The sequence below is a fragment of the Macrobrachium rosenbergii genome, chromosome 10 (assembly GCF_040412425.1).
Source record: "Macrobrachium rosenbergii isolate ZJJX-2024 chromosome 10, ASM4041242v1, whole genome shotgun sequence".
Classification (NCBI taxonomy): domain Eukaryota; kingdom Metazoa; phylum Arthropoda; class Malacostraca; order Decapoda; family Palaemonidae; genus Macrobrachium; species Macrobrachium rosenbergii.
In genome coordinates this window covers 11,525,264-11,541,950 of record NC_089750.1, presented here as the reverse complement: position 1 = coordinate 11,541,950, position 16,687 = coordinate 11,525,264, and the positions used below count along the sequence as shown (strand labels likewise).

General features: G+C 35.6%; 1 long non-coding RNA gene across 1 annotated transcript in view; it reads left to right on the top strand.

Moving 5' to 3' along the window:
* Positions 1–11,729, top strand: part of LOC136842975 (uncharacterized) — a 15,197-nt gene extending 3,468 nt beyond the window's left edge. The window contains exons 2-3 of the long non-coding RNA XR_010854395.1: positions 5,441–5,526; positions 11,513–11,729. This is a non-coding gene — a long non-coding RNA (uncharacterized lncRNA). The remainder of the gene's footprint in view (positions 1–5,440; positions 5,527–11,512) is intronic.
* The last annotated feature ends 4,958 nt before the right edge of the window (positions 11,730–16,687 follow it).

Here is a 16,687-nt window from a genome sequence, read left to right as displayed (position 1 = left end):
CAAAAATAAATTTATTAACATTAATTGACAAATACTAAGAATGAACTTAAATGAATTTAAATATTTACATATAGAAACTGAAAATTAAGTGAAAATAACAAAATACAATGGATGACCAAGATTTTAATCATGTGCATAATAACAATAAGGATTGAAAATAGGTAACATGGTTCCATATCAGCGATAATGGTTGTTTTAGTACAACAATCAGCAATGCAACTCTTGATTATGGCTACGTTGACACAAGAGGAAGAACCGGATTCGTGTGTCTATTAACAAAGTCTTCTGTGCATCAGTAAAAAATCCAGGCTGGTAGTCACATGCCCCATGCACGGTCCTGCCACACCAAACATAGCCATAGCCTGGGTCGCTAGTGTAGTTTGTCTCATAGGCCAGTTCACTGCCATGTGCCAAGTATCATAGGCCAATTCACTGCCATAGATTAGGTATCATAGGTCAATCACTGCCGCAGATTAGTATCATATGTCAATCATTGCCGCAGATTAGGTGTCATGTGAAAGGTTGTGTAGTTCCTAAGGTTGGGTAGTCGCTTATGAGTTTATACAATAAACCCAGGTAAACAACCTAAACCAAGGATTCCTGAATGACATCCACAACCAGCGCCATCTATTGGTAAGATGTTTGCTAAAGATATCCACGCCATCTATTGCTTAGAATAACACTATCATTTTAGAATTCTAGTTTTAAGAGAAACAACAATACCACCTGACAAACCCCATACCAAGAAAACTAGAATCTCTAAATAACTTAAATATCCCGAAACCACTATATACAATTTAAGCATATCTGAACAGATGTTATCAGATCTTTGATATACTCAATCAAGAAAGTATAAGGTTGAAGACTAAGAGCCCATCGCATCAACCGATCATTCTTATTCCTCATAATTTAGATAAGTTAATGGTAAATGATCTGTTTTAAAATAAATTCGGTTTGCCGTATAGGTATTCCTTGAACTTTAAAACAGACCACACTATAGCATAACACTCTTTATCTATTGTAGAATAACGTCTTTCAGCATCTGAAAACTTCTTTCCTGCATATGATACCGGCATTAGTATCTTATTACTTTCCTGCAAAAGAACTTAACCTACTCCGTCCATGGATGCATCGGTTCTAAGATAGAAAGTTTTATTTAGATCTGGCAACAACAAAATAGGCGATTTTGTCAAAGAGGCTTTTAAGTAGTTAAACTCCATATCTGTTCCTCACTCCAACTTAGAGTATTACAACTTCCTTTTTAAGCATACTACTTAAGGGTGCGGATAAAATGGAAAAATTTTGAATAAACTTTATTGTAAAAACCAACAACTCCAAGGAAAGATCTAAGTTGTTTCTTAGTTTCTGGAAGAGGGAGATTTACGATAGCTGTAATCCTTTCATCAAGAGGTGTTAAAGAATTTATTACTAGTGGGAGTAACCTAAATACTTAATTTGCTTATAAGCAAAGAAACATTTCTTAGGCCCAACAGTTAAACCATGCTCTCTTAATCTTAATAGAACATTATTTAAATGAATCAAATGATCCGACCAGTTATTACTATAAATAAGAATATTGTCAAAATAACAAGTGGTATTTTCCAAACCAGCCAAAACTTTCCTCATAAGTCTTACAAATTTAGAACTAGCCGTGCTAAGTTTAGGCATATTTCTGTTGAATTGCATCAAACCATATTTTTGTTGCGAATGCCGTACATTTTGCTTTCCGAAGTCAATGGTATCTGCCAATATCCCATACATAAATCAAGCTCTGTAAAATAGACCTTATTAGAAAGTTCATGCAAAGACTCATTTATACGTGGCATGGGTTCAGCATCAAATACAGTAAATTCATTTAAGGTTTCGAAAGTCTATACATAATCTTAAAGACTCTCATCTTGTTTCTTTACAAACACAACTGGAGAACAATTTTTAGATTGATGGTTCAATTATATCTAATGCCAACATCTGATCAACTTTTTGTTAAATTCAGCTGTCAAGTTAACTGGAACTGGGTAAGGTTTAGCATGAACTGGAACTTCAGATGTTAACTGAATATTATTTATTTAGATATTTGGCAACACCGGTTTATCATTTATTACATCAGGAAATTCGCTTTAATAATTTAACAAGTTCAGCAAATTGATTATTTTTGAGTTCAGGCTTATTTGATAATCAGTTTTATCAACCTCCAAATACTCAATGTCACAAAGATCTGAAACAGGTTCTCCAACATTAACAAGATCAAAATTTACATCAGAAAACAAACCATTTGAAGTTTTAACCATTTAAGATTTTTGCACAACATTTACAGATTTTCTCCTATGGTACTTTTTAAGCATATTAGCATGATACATTTAGGTGTTTCCCAACCTTAACAAAATAGTCAACTCCATTATTATGACAACTGTTAACTATATAAGGTCCTTTCCACTGCATTAAAAATTTGTTAGAAATGGTTAAAACTTCAAATGGTTTGTTTTCTGATGTAAATTTTGATCTTGTTTTATAACAGAACTTCATGGGGCGCTCGTGGGTTGCTGGCATTATGCATTTTCTTGACGTAGAAAAATTTTTGTAAAGAGCTTGCTTCTGTAATGCGATTTCTTTCCTCGTATTTAAATGCGTAATAGATTCGTAAGCAGAAAATTTCTCTCTCTCTCTCTCTCTCTCTCTCTCTCTCTCTCTCTCTCTCTCTCTCTCTCTCTCTCTCTCTCCTTCCTCATGTTTTGTCGACGATTTTCCCCTCTAATAATAGGAATTTTTTTTCGTGCGCTAGTTAATACATCCTCTAAAGGAAGGCAGGAAAATTCAAGATCCATTTCTCTTTTGTGAAGAAAAAAAAAAAATAACAACGAAAAGAAGAAAAGATGCTCACTGGCCCATGTAGTGCAAAGGGATAGAGAGCAAAAATATTAAAGGTGAAATTCGTGTGTAGTATATCCACGGAAATGAAGGTGAATGTTAAAATTAGGTTAAATTTGTTTGAGGGGAAATCGGGATATGAAATACTCAATATCCAGAATAAAAATATCGTTTTCACAAAACGATTTTCCGTGCAGTTTCGATTCTCTGGAGAATTTTAGAAATTCACTGCACTACTCTGATTTAAATGTGGAGCGCAGAGGAGTAAAATAGTGACCTGAGAAAAAAAATTTATCTAGTAACATATTGCATGACCTGCATGTATAGAACTATTTTCAAAAGTAGGCATGAGAGAATGAGCAATAAAAGATGCAAGAATGTTTGCTATATGAACACAATAAGAAAACAAGAATATGTGCTACAAGATACAGTTTTAGCAGGGAATGGTAAGGGGAAAAAACAGGCCTTCTTCAAAGTTTGGATATAAAGTCCTTTTGCAACTTTTATTTCTGATTCATCACAACAACCGGTCATACGCAATATGGGTACCTAACTCTGTTAGTAGTCGCATCAATTTACTCTGATAGGTGCGCTCTTTCCAAATTCATCATCTATATTTTTTGTATAATTTCTTTGTTCCGAAGTTTGCAGTGCCAGTAAAGTGATTAAATTCTTAAAGTTCAGCAGTTTATTTGCTCGCGTAAGAATCCCGATTAGTGACGTATCCTTGTTCTTGTAAGCAGCCTACATGAATGTAAGCCAAAATGAATGAACGGTTTTTTGTAATATACTTTATTTTGATAAACGATCATTCTTACGACACACCCTAAGCGATATGATACCTAATCTTTCACTGTAGTATTTCGCAATACATTTGATCATGTAGGACTTAAAAATAATAATAATGATAACAAAGAGAAGAACTACTTCTTATTAAAAATATATATATATTAATGAATAGGTACTGATTTTTAAAACAATAAGTAGTTAAACGTAATATTCTCCTCTTTATGAATAAGAGAAGATCTAAAACTTTGCCGTCTGAGGTATATAAGAAGACCGCAAAATTCGCAAATAAATCTTGTGGCCTTGGAGGCGAAATACTTTATCAGGAGAGAAGGAAATCTTCGGTGACGTTCAATTTAACGCGCATATAAATGGATGCCAGTCATGATGCATTAAGTGCTCTCTCTCTCTCTCTCTCTCTCTCTCTCTCTCTCTTTCACTAATACTGCAGTGGGAGGAGCGTGTGATACCATGCTATATTTTTAAAAGAATTTTCCACTGAATCAGAAGATGCGGAATATTGAAGCCGACTGGATGCGTGCGGAGGATTCGAAGTCAGATTTCTTTTTAGTAAGACTCAGAAAGGATGGCAAAAGACGGATGGTCTCTTATTTGTCGATTTTTCATAAGTTGTATTTTAACAGAGATCTTTCACATTCACAATGGATCCTGATCCCCCTTTCCTGCCGGGATATTTCCTGTTCCATTGTTTTGAATATTAGATTCTTAACATGTTGCGATCCTCTGTATTATAATCCTCATAAGATTTAAATATAGCTGCTGGAGGACATATATATATATATATATATATATATATATATATATATATATATATATATATATATATATATATATATATATATATATATATATATATATATATATATATATATGTATGAATGCATTCTGCACAAATTCCTATATAAGGACCAAACACAAAATGAAAAAGGGTAAATCCGTATAACTGTGGGGGCGAAGGCATTGCCCCCTCGAGGGCACAGAATAATTCGTTACTTGAACGCGTCTCCCATTTATTCTAATGGAATTGGAATCTCGACTGCAACTCTGGCTGAGGTTGAGGTCTCCCCTTTGGTTATTTGTATGACATTCCAGCTTTGCAGAGCGAAATTGCAATGACCTTTAAGGAATAGGGGGATATAAGAGTCAGTGACTGTAAGTTTATTTTATGGTAGGATTTTATGTCACATTTATGGAAAACAAATAGTTTATGAAGTGCTTAGTAGAGAAATAAGGTAACAACAACTTTTATGACAAGTGTTCCGTTCTGGTGTTTCCATCGCGTAATTTGATGTGAATATTCAAACACTCTGAACCCTTTCATCTTTTTATGTAATCCAGCATTGCTTGGCACTCATTAATAACTTGTAATAAATAAAGTAAGTTATATTTTTTTCCTTAGTATATAGTAGGAATTATATAGGTGTTCTATAAAGACAGCTCCGTCAGTGCAGCTAATGCAGTGCACTGTAAATATTATTAAGGTTCTTGGCAGCGTCCCTCGGCCCCTAGCTGCAACCCCTTTCATTCCTTTTACTGTACCTCCGTTCATATTCCCTTTCTTCCATCTTACTTTCCAAACTCTCCTAACAATCGTTTCATAGTGCAACTGCGAGGTTTTCCTCCTGTTACACCTTTCAAACCTTTCTATTCTCAATTTTCCTTTCAGCGATGAATGACGTCATAGGTCCCAATGCTTAGCCTTTGGGCAAAAATCTATATTCCACTCTATGTTCCATAAAGACAGTAAAGTTTCCTTTGTTATTTTCAGGTCAGATTGATGACTTTCTATATTCAGAATAGCAAATTGGCCGTAATTCCCCAGAAATCGACATATCGTCATCTTCAAAATGGAAGGTAAGTGGAATGCGTGAAAAATAGTAAGTTAACATTCATTATTTTTCATTGCTGTTTCTCAAAAACAGTTAAAAACGGTATGAATAACTAAGATTTAAATTATTATAAAAATCTCAAGTCTTGCCATTTGCAGTTGTCTGGACATAATTTTTATTCCCTAATTAAATTGTGGCTCCATTCCACTACGAGTGTGCTCTCTCTCTCTCTCTCTCTCTCTCTCTCTCTCTCTCTCTCTCTCTCTCTCTTTCCTTCCACACATTTCTGAGAACTCATGTGTTCGCAATATTCTCCCAGCCTTCTTTTTTTGAGAGAAATTCTTAGTATCACTGTCTCACTTGAAAATAACATCCTTTATGCGCCAGGTAATGTATCCTTGCCAAGGCAAAGCAGGAAGACATAAGAATAATTATTCCATAAAAAAATCATAGTACAAGACGAGCATGGGACATATAGAGCACGAAAGCGCGAACTGAAGTAAAGCTATATGACAAGAAGAATTTCACAAAATTTAGTTCACGTCAGAGAAAAGATAATTTTCATGAAAACTGCACCCCAGCAGAATCAGAACTTAGTTTAGACAAATTTCAGAAGAAAAAATATTTCTGAAGTGTCAGTCATTCTTGATATGTACAGATTATGTGAGTAGGAGAGTGAAAAGGAGCAGCATGAACTTATCATCAGAAAAAAATGCAGAAAACTAATTGTTAGTGAATTTGCAGCGCGGTGGCACAAGCATCCGTAACATTTGAAATGTTAAATTTCATGCAGTCTTGGTAGATTTAGTGGGAATCAAATATGAGATAGCGTTATAGGCAGCGTCATGGCTCTGAGCCTAATAAGAACAGGATTAGATTTATATACGAAAATATGAAATATTCATGCAGTCTTCATGATCTATTTAGCTATTTATAAATACAGCTATGCAATTTGTAAACGGAATTAGAATAATATAGACAAAGACAAACAACGGATCTTATTCCATTGTTAACATCAGCAAGAGGCAAAAATACAGAACTTCTTCAACTAAAGAGAAAGAAAGGAGCGAAACTTTTTCTTTTGGGAATATGGAATTCTGTCAACCAAGTTTGGACAACAGACGTGGCTAAACTTTTTCGGGAGTAAGTTCGTGGAGATACCTTCCAGGGCTAGACAATGACCATCACCTTCTTTTCTTACTTTTTCTTACCCACTTATTCGTGTTTTTCCGGCTCCAGTAGATTCTGTAAAAATCATAGAAACCTTTTTCATTTATTTTTGCTAAGTTCTTGTTCTCTTTGTAAATGTACGTGCAACGGGATTCGTTAATTTTTTTCTCCTACGTGGCTCATTGCGGATCAACAGCCAATTCCATGAAATGAAAATTGAAATGTTTCCACGTCACTTATCTATTTAGTCATTTTAGGACTTACGATATTCGTTTTGTAAAGGTATCACGGTCCAGCCTGAGGTAATAGCGTACGTTATCTGTGCATCCAAGAATGCCTCCGAAGCCCAGGGCATTTGGTATTCAAATCCAGTTATCCGCCTCAGATTTCCATTCAGAATATCCCGAGATCCGACTAAAGCGGAGGGATTCGGGAGTTTGTTGGTATGGTAACGGTTCTTCTTCGATTTACCTTTCTTGGTTAATGAGGCTGTTCTGCTCAGGTGCTCGTTTAGTCTCTAATGGATAGAACAGTGGTTCTCAACCTGGGGGGCGAGCCCCCATAGGGGGCCGTCAGCAATTTCCAGGATGGGGAGGCGCGAGCCCTAGGGAAACAAAAATTATCTGATTATATTCGTTATTCTCTTAAAAAGTCACCAAGAAGAAGTGCCAAATATCTCACTAATTCCAAAAAGAATAAAAACACCCATTCTCTTTCTCCTTTTTTTTCCCCACTTAATTTTAAATCTGGGAGGGAATTTTACTCATAGATGCAAAGGGGGAGGGAGGGAGGGGGCGTGGAGGGAAGGACCAACCCTTAGAGGGGCCGTGAGAATAAAAAGGTTAAGAACCACTGGGATAGAAGATTTTCATCGACGTTTCGTGAATTATTTATTTCAGGAGCACTGAAGGAATGCTGCAGTTCGAAGAAGCATGGGTATCATGTAATGTAGAGCATAACTATTATTCTCGTGGCAAGTTTTTTGCCGCTTTTTTGCTGTTTCTAGTGACAACAGAGTTGAATTATATTTAGATTAGTGAAATGCAGTTTAAGATATCCCTGATGGGAAAACTACATGAATGTGCATATCCATGAGAGAGAGAGAGAGAGAGAGAGAGAGAGAGAGAGAGAGAGAGAGAGAGAGAGAGAGAGAGAGTTGTAAACACTGATTAACATTCACGAAACAGTTACTGCGAGGCATTCCTGGCCTAAGGAATGAGTGATAATCGTTGACAAATATTTGAACTTCAAACTAGCTGGAACGAGGCGATTTTCTTCGGCATTCCGAGTTTTAGTTTTCTGTAAAAGAAAACTATTGTGCCGGCTTTGTCTGTCCGTCCGCTCTTTATTCTGTCCGCACTTTTTCTGTCCTCCCTCAGATCTTAAAAACTACTGAGGCTAAAGGGCTACAAATTGGTATGTTGATCATCCATCCTCCAATCATCAAACATACCAAATTGCAGCCCTCTAGCCTCAGTAGTTTTCATTTTATTTAAGGTTAAAATTAGCCATAATCGTACTTCTGGCAAATATATAGGAGAGGCCACCAACGGGCCGTGGTTAAGGTTGCATGAGCTGCGGCTCATACAGCATTATACCGAGACCACCGAAAGATAGATCTGTTTTCGGTGGCCTTGATTAAACGCTGCACAGAAAACTCGATTGCGCCGAAGAAACTTCGGCGTAGTTTTTGCTTGTTTTTAAAGCATTTTATTCTGTTGTTTCTTGTTGCCGGAGAATTTTAATTTTTCTCGTTCTCATTTGCTTACCTGTCTAAAAAGTATATTTTATATTGCATTATATCAGTTTCCAATACTTCGCAGTGAAGTTTAATTACGCTGCCAGTTTCCTATAATATTATAAGAGGAAGATTATTTTCTTTCAAATTTACCTCCCTCTTTCTTCCCTCGCTCTGTCATCATTAATCTCTGACCCATCGTCCCTTATGTCGGAAGAAGTTTTATGAAGACTAAGCATATGATGCATTGTCCGTTTATTGGATAAGGCCCACATTTTTCGGATTTTTAGTTTTCTGTTAAAGTAAAACTATTGTGACGGCTTTGTCTGTCCTTCCGCACTTTATTCTGTCCGCACCTTTTCTGTCCGCACTCAGATCTCAAAAACTGCTGAGGCTACATGGTTGCAAATTGGTATGTTGATCATCCCTCTCCAATCATCAAACATAACAAATTGCAGCCCTCTAGCCGCAGTTGTTTTAATTTTATTTAAGGTTAAAGTTACCCATAATCGTGCTTCTGGCAACGGTATAGGATAGGCCATCACCGGGCCGTGGTTAAAGTTTCATGGGTCGCGGCTCATACAGCATTATACCGAGACCACTGAATCATAGATCTAATTTCGGTGGCGTTGATTATACGCTGTACAGAAAACTCGATTGGGCCGAAGAAACTTCGGCACATTTTTTACTTGTTATTTGTGTAATTCCACGGGTGGGGAGGGAACTAGAGATTAACGTAGTGGCTGATGATACAATAAATTTACTTAAGAATCGTCTTGCGACGGTTTTCTATATTTTAAAGTTTAGTTTTAAACTTAACAACCATGAAGATATAGTTAAGGAAGAATATATGAATAAAACTGATATTTTACTACCTCTACTAATTACAACAATGATATATGACCCAAATATCTACTTAATAGGTTTTCGTTAGAAAACCAAGAACGAAAAAAAAAAAAAAATAAAAAATGGTTTTCTGATTATAAACAAAGTTACGATACCGAGTAGAAACTTATAGAATGACTTATGGGACACGTAACTGAGACAAAAGGCAGTAATTAATATTTTGGCCCCTGAATTTTATTATTACATGCGATGAATAAATATGCACTGATTTTGTTAACTTGGAGTTGTGTTACGTGCACAACTGAATAGTGTGTTTATGAATGATAATTCTCAATAAAGAACTCATATATATTTTTCTTTTTATTGCACTTGTTTAGTGTCAAAGTGTCACTAAACAAGTGTAATAAAAAGAAAAATGTATATGAGTTTTTTTATTGACAATTATCATTCATAAACACACTATTCAGTTGTGCACGTAACACAATTCCAAGTTAACAAAATCAGTGCATATTTACATTGAATTATTTGTAATCACATCATACATAAGAAAGTTAGAATGTAATATGTATTCAGTTTCATATGAGATTCTCTTATTAGTGCCATTTCCCTGCAAGGAATGTTATTATTTATTGCTCCACATTGATCATGTATGAAATAATGATTTCCAGTAGTATTTGCAGCATAAATGCCAAATGCAACGTAGCTAGGAAAAAATGTTTTTTATAACGCACATGAAAGCATCATTAACCTATGACCATGCAACGAAGATCCTATCTATTATCATAGTTTGAAGTTCATGTTACCTTTTGTTAGCTCTCGTGAGACGGAAGTTTAAATCCAACTATCCTAAACAGTTTAATTGTTCCTCTACTTTCCCTTTATGTTATTTTTATTTTATCTATTAATTTGAGTGAACTAGTATATTATTTATACAAATAAGGCATTTCTCCTAGATTTCTAGAACAAATACTACCTTAAGTCAGATTGTGAGCGATCGACAGAAAGCCCAAAATCCGATTTATATATATGTAAAATTATATACACCAGTCGAGAGGGCCGGGGTTCAAATCCCGCCGCTCACTGATGGCTCGGATTGAGCCACTGCACAAATCCGATCGCCCGTCAACCTAACGGTTCAAAAAAACCGAGAGGTTCAGTAGGAGAATAGGTACCAGCCCTCTGGCTGGGGAGTTAAACAGTGGGCCTAGCGACACACTGGCTACGTGTCATAGGCATTGGGACCTATCCCCCACTGTCTGTCGGCCTAAGAAACGGGAGATCAGCGCCTGCCATATGAGCCTACAGAGGCCCAGGAGGACTTTAATTTATATATATATATATATATATATATATATATATATATATATATATATATATATATATATATATATATATATATATATATATATATATGTACACACACACGTGCAGGTCAGCTTTTTATTGACAAATAAGTCGATTCCCCTTGGAGGTCAACAGGCGCGAGGTGTTGGTGGCGGGGGTCGGGTGGGGCTTTTTCAGGTTATTCAAAACATCGACCACGACCACGGTCCTCCAGGATAGCTGAGGGTGAATCCTTTTGCAGGAAACATATGCAAGATCAGCTGCCTCATATAGGCCTATTGTACCCTAGACATACAAAAGTTCACCAGCAACGCGTTTATTTCTCTGTCACCCGCCCTCTCATTCTCTTACAGACACTGCTTTTTGATCGCTGGAGACAAATTCCCAATGGACTGCAATGTATTGGCAATTCCCTTTTTACACTGCTCTCACTTCTTAGAAAATAACATTAATGAGAGCTTTTTCCTAGGAAATTTCTTCATTCATTTAAAATAAATTTAGATAGCAGTAAGTTTAGAACTTGTTTCCATGAACACACACTCACTAATAAGTAGATTAATAAGTAAAAAGCCACAATAATATATATCAGAGATTGTATTCTTCCAAAATACAAAAAATGGTTTAAAAAAAGAGGGCTTCCGACCGTATGCACAACGGTCCTCTTGGCTGAGGAGGACAGTTGTGCAAGTGGTCGAAATCTCCTTTTTTTTAAGCCTTTGTTTGCATTTTGTTTTGGTAAAATGCAATCGCTCATATGCGTTATTGTGGCTTTTTACTTATTGTTTCCGGTCACATTATAGTGATGCACCATAGATAAGTAGATTAATAAAATCATAAATCAGGAAACTATATTCTTCCTGTCCAAACCATAACACAATTTTCTTTCTTAAGAAAATGTCTTCTCTTCTTCCAGGGTATGAATCAAATTACTCTCGCCCCTTTGAGAGAATCTTTTGTTGCTCGATCATCATCTCGTTCGATCACATTCGTCTTTTGTTCCGGATGTCGTATCACGAGAGGATTCTATTGTTTCTGCGAAGAAGAGGAAACAGAGGAGAATGAGACGAACGAAAACGGAATCAAGAGGGTTCTCTCTTCTCTTCTCTTCTGCGCACGTCACGTCATCCTTGGTAAGCCTTATTGCCTTTTGTGTCTTGATCTTATTAGCGCTCGTCTTTTGTCCTTTCTCAGTGGGATTACTTACTGCGGTATTATTCATCATGCCAGATAAATCCTTCAAAGGCCTTTTGTCTTCGCGTTAAAAACACATACACAGAAAGGTACAAAAAGATATGTATGTTCTATCTTTTTCAGTATATAGGATATATATGCATATATATATATATATATATATATATATATATATATATATATATATATATATATATATATATATATGTGTGTGTGTGTGTATGTGTATGTGTGTATATATATATATATATATATATATATATATATATATATATATATATATATATATATATTTATAATCACTTTTGTACGTGATTCATTTATCACACATTAACACAGGTGAAAATATGGTAATGTCTTATATATATATATATATATATATATATATATATATATATATATATATATATATATATATATATATATATATATATATATATATATGCGTGTATGCATGTATGCATTGCGTATAGTTGCGAACGCGCGCGTGCTAAAATTATAATGCATATAAACATCGCTGAATTATTTAATTGCAGAAATAAGACACAGTAAATACATTCATACATCACATATGCAAGCATACATTTGAGCCATAATTTTAAAATTCCGTTCACACCCAATGGAATCCAGAACTGCAGGGAGGAAGATATATCTGACGGCGACCTTGCAGCTGTGACGCATATAATTCCGGATGTCAGAAGACGAACGGCTTTTCGCAAGGTGATGATAAATGTCGCCATGGAGAGAAGACTCAAGCGAAATGCATGAATTTACGACTGAGAGAGAGAGAGAGAGAGAGAGAGAGAGAGAGAGAGAGAGAGAGAGAGAGGTTGTTTTCCCTGAAATCTCATTTCGACATATTTTCGATATTCATTGATATAGTTTATTTGCTTTTCGGTTTTTTCAACATCATATTTTTCGCCTGAGTTGGATATTCGAAATAAAATATCGAGAAATATAGAAAAAACCTTTTAGCTTTCATTTTTTTATGAGAAATCAGTGGTGCAATCAAACAGACGACGTTTATCAGGCTAAAAGTTTTATCAGCCCTTTCACAATTTCTACTCATAACCGAGGATCGTTTCGCTTTGACCTTTTCCTCGCGAGAGTTGTAGGTCTCTGCGCCTCAACTTAAAACAGTTTTATGTACAATGAAAAACAAGTAAAAAATGTGCCGAAGTTTCTTCGGGGCAATCGACTTTTCTGTACATCGTATAATCAAGGCCACGGAAAATAGATCTATCTTTCTTCGGTCTCACTATAGTGCTACATGAGCCGCGCCCCATGAAACCTTAACCACGGCCCGGTGCTGGCCTGTCTGATATCATTGCCAGACGCACGAATATGGCTTAACTTTAACCTTAAATAAACTAAACCTACTGAGGCTAGAGGGCTGCTGTTTGGTATGTTTGATGATTGGAGGGCGGACAGAAAAAATGCGGACGGACAGACAGAAAACTAACTAGATCCAGAAAGTATCGTTCCAAATTATTTTGATACGTAGCCTTAATACTCCCAACATCTGGTGATTGTTGCACCAAGGAATTTCATCTTATATACAAAGTTGATTTTACCTTAAAAATCTAATTTGAAATATGCCATATAAAATTGTCACTTTATTAGTATCCTTTTAGCCAAAAATATTTTTATGATTCATAGGTGAAACACTACAGTTTTTTTCTGGACGAAATTCAGGAAAATATTTAGAACAGTTTTCTAAGGGAAACTGTAAATATTCTGAATATTTGACAAGTGATTGTATGAAAATCATTTATTTTCGAGAAAAAATAATTTTGTTAATCACAGAATCCATGAAAATTACCAGAGCAACGTTCTGTATAGAAAAGGAAACCTAGAATATTATCGGGTATTTGCTCCGAATCTAAGTCAGGACACGCATCTGCAGTTACCTATTTTTCATCGTTAAAATGCTTCGTTTCTGTGGTTTCTGCCGTTTTACCATTCGCACCTTTCAGTGATTTTAAGATTGTGGTGAATATTTGTCATATGTTATATGTGATGAACAATCATACAACCTTGTTTTCAACCTGGCAAAAATCCCGGAGGTTAGTAGCTGGCCGAAAAAAAAACCCCTCTCTCTCTCTCTCTCTCTCTTGCATTCGCTCTTTCTCTCTAAAGTTCTAATACAATCCTACACGTAAACGGGTATGCTTAAATCGGACTATGTCAAGATTAGCGAACCCACTCACAGCAGGGTTCGCTATTCTTTACAAGAAGTTCATTGGGTTCGTTATTCTTTACATGGGAATAATCGGGTTCGCTGTTCTAGGCATGAACACTTCGGTACCAGACATTTGATCCCTCAGGGGCTAGTGCTAAACAAGGCGAAATACATTTGACCGCCCAGGGGCTAGTACTAAACACGGCTAAACAGTGTAGATGAATCACTGTTTCGCCGTGTTTAGTACTAGCCCTCGTGTGGAATTGGAGTGCGGACCGGAGAGGGTTGGCCATTGGGTTCGCTGTTCTTGACATGTGAATGTTGGGTTCGCTAATCTTGACATGATCCCTTAAATCAAACCTGCGATACAAAAATAGACTTTATTTCGTAAACCCAACATGAGATTGATTAAGTAAAAAAAAAAAAAATCAACTAATATCAGGTTATCAAACCCCGCCTACAACGTCACTAAAACATAGGTGATAATAAAAGAGAAACCCAAGTCCCTTTCCCCCACGTTGATACTAAGTGTCCCATACTAACACCAAAGCCCATTAGTCAGACGCAATAAAGACAGATGTCTAAAACACATACAAAGAATACCGTAGTAAAATGCATCCATATTCCAACATCGCAGCCCTGGTACCCAACAACTGAATACTCCCACTTCACTGACAATAGAACAAAACTTTATCTGAGGTGTTGTGTTTCTTCGTTCCAAGCGCCATGTTCCCAAATGTGAGCAGTCTGTTGCCAAAAATACACTTGTTCGATTGCTTTTATGCTCCGAGGATTGTGTTTCCCTCGTGATGCATAAGCTTGTTTTCAAAATGGAAAAAAGAAAAATCAGTTAAGTAATAAAATCAATTTAACTGCAGGACAAAAATCAGGTTGCATGCAAAGCAAGCGAGTGGAACTAGGAATTAAGTTCATCGAATTTTAAGCAAAGAGAATCACGTGCCATTCGGGGTCACAGTGTTGTGACAAACTGAAATTTCAACACCAGATAGAAAAAGAAGAAAAAAAACACAGTCTGGAGTAATACGATCTCCTCAACTTTTCATGCCTTGGCATCCTTTCAGAATGCGCCAACCAGGTTCTCGAGAAAGAAAAGTGGAAAGCAGAATAGGAACTGTCAGTCACGTACCTGAGAAAGATTGGAAAGGGAGAGGTCTTGCAGTGCCGAACTCGGTGAAAACATTGCAGGCAATTTAGCTGTCGAATATTTTCCAGAAACCTCCGGCGTTTGCCATTCAGAATTTTGCAGCTGAATATGGAAGTTGGAGAGTGTTAGTTGAAGTTTAAGGACAACAACAGGAATAAAGAAAAACCAAAGAGGGGCCGTTAGTGATAACATTTACGTCTTGAGATGTGTGGGACAAGAGTATACAAGTTTATAGAGCTGAATAAATTGCAATTACAAAGTATGCTACTTCATTGGAAATATGAAAATAATGGAGGAAAAATTTACCCTTCACAGCAGCCCTTTTCTACTGCGACGCCAGATGATTAAAAGTGAATGCTCTTTCAAAACTCCTTTCAGATAATTTTGGAATTTGATATATAATCAAAAGGAAGAGCTCAGTTAACTTTACCACGTTTTTTGAACGAAAAGGAATATTCTATATATTGAAAAAAAATAACATTAATTTACACTTTGTAAGTACCTATAATCAAAATTATTAACGTTATGACTGAGGAAAATATTTCTTCTGACAATATACACACACACACACACACACACACACACACACACACACTACACACACCTCATATATATATATATATATATATATATATATATATATATATATATATATATATATATATATATATATATATATATATATATATATATATATACATATATATATATATATATATATATATATATATATATATATATATATATATATATATATAAATAAATATATATAAACATACATACATATACACTGTATATGTATATATATACATATATATATATATATATATATATATATATATATATATATATATATATATATATATATATATATATATATATATATATATATATATATATATATATATATATATATATATATATGAATGTCTTTCCTGTAATACTACAGTGTAATATGAATATAAGAAGGCCCATAAAACACTGTTTAAACATTGAAACCATATATTTCGGGCACTTGCTTCTGTGCCCCTGTTCACTGGTAGAATATGGACAGGTGGAAAGTTACAATGGTATATATACAAAAACAAAAGGTGTGGCCTTAGGCCTGATGGTATGGAGGTGGCGTTTCTTAAGAAGGAGGAGAATGACCAAATTCCTAGTGGTTTTTGGCCTCATTAGCTCCCGTTTATGATGGATCTAAAACGGTCGCGTTTCTTGGGTCATCTTCTTCAGGAGGGGTTTGAGGATTAAGGTGTCGATGTCGTCCAATTTCCAATCTCCTCCTGACAGGTTCATATTGTTGGTTTGATTGATGATAGCAGATTCCAGCATCTTTCTTTTGTACGGACAGCTACTTTTGAAAACCAACTCTGCCCCACTCCAGTTAATGACATGCCCTGTATTTCTGATATGTAGGAAAATTCCCAACTCTCCGGCGTAACGTACTGATCTTTTGTGCTCTGTTATTCTTTAAGCGATCTACCTGTCTCACCTACGTAGATGTCATGACAATTGCTACACGGTATCTTGTAAACTCGGCTTCTTCCCTT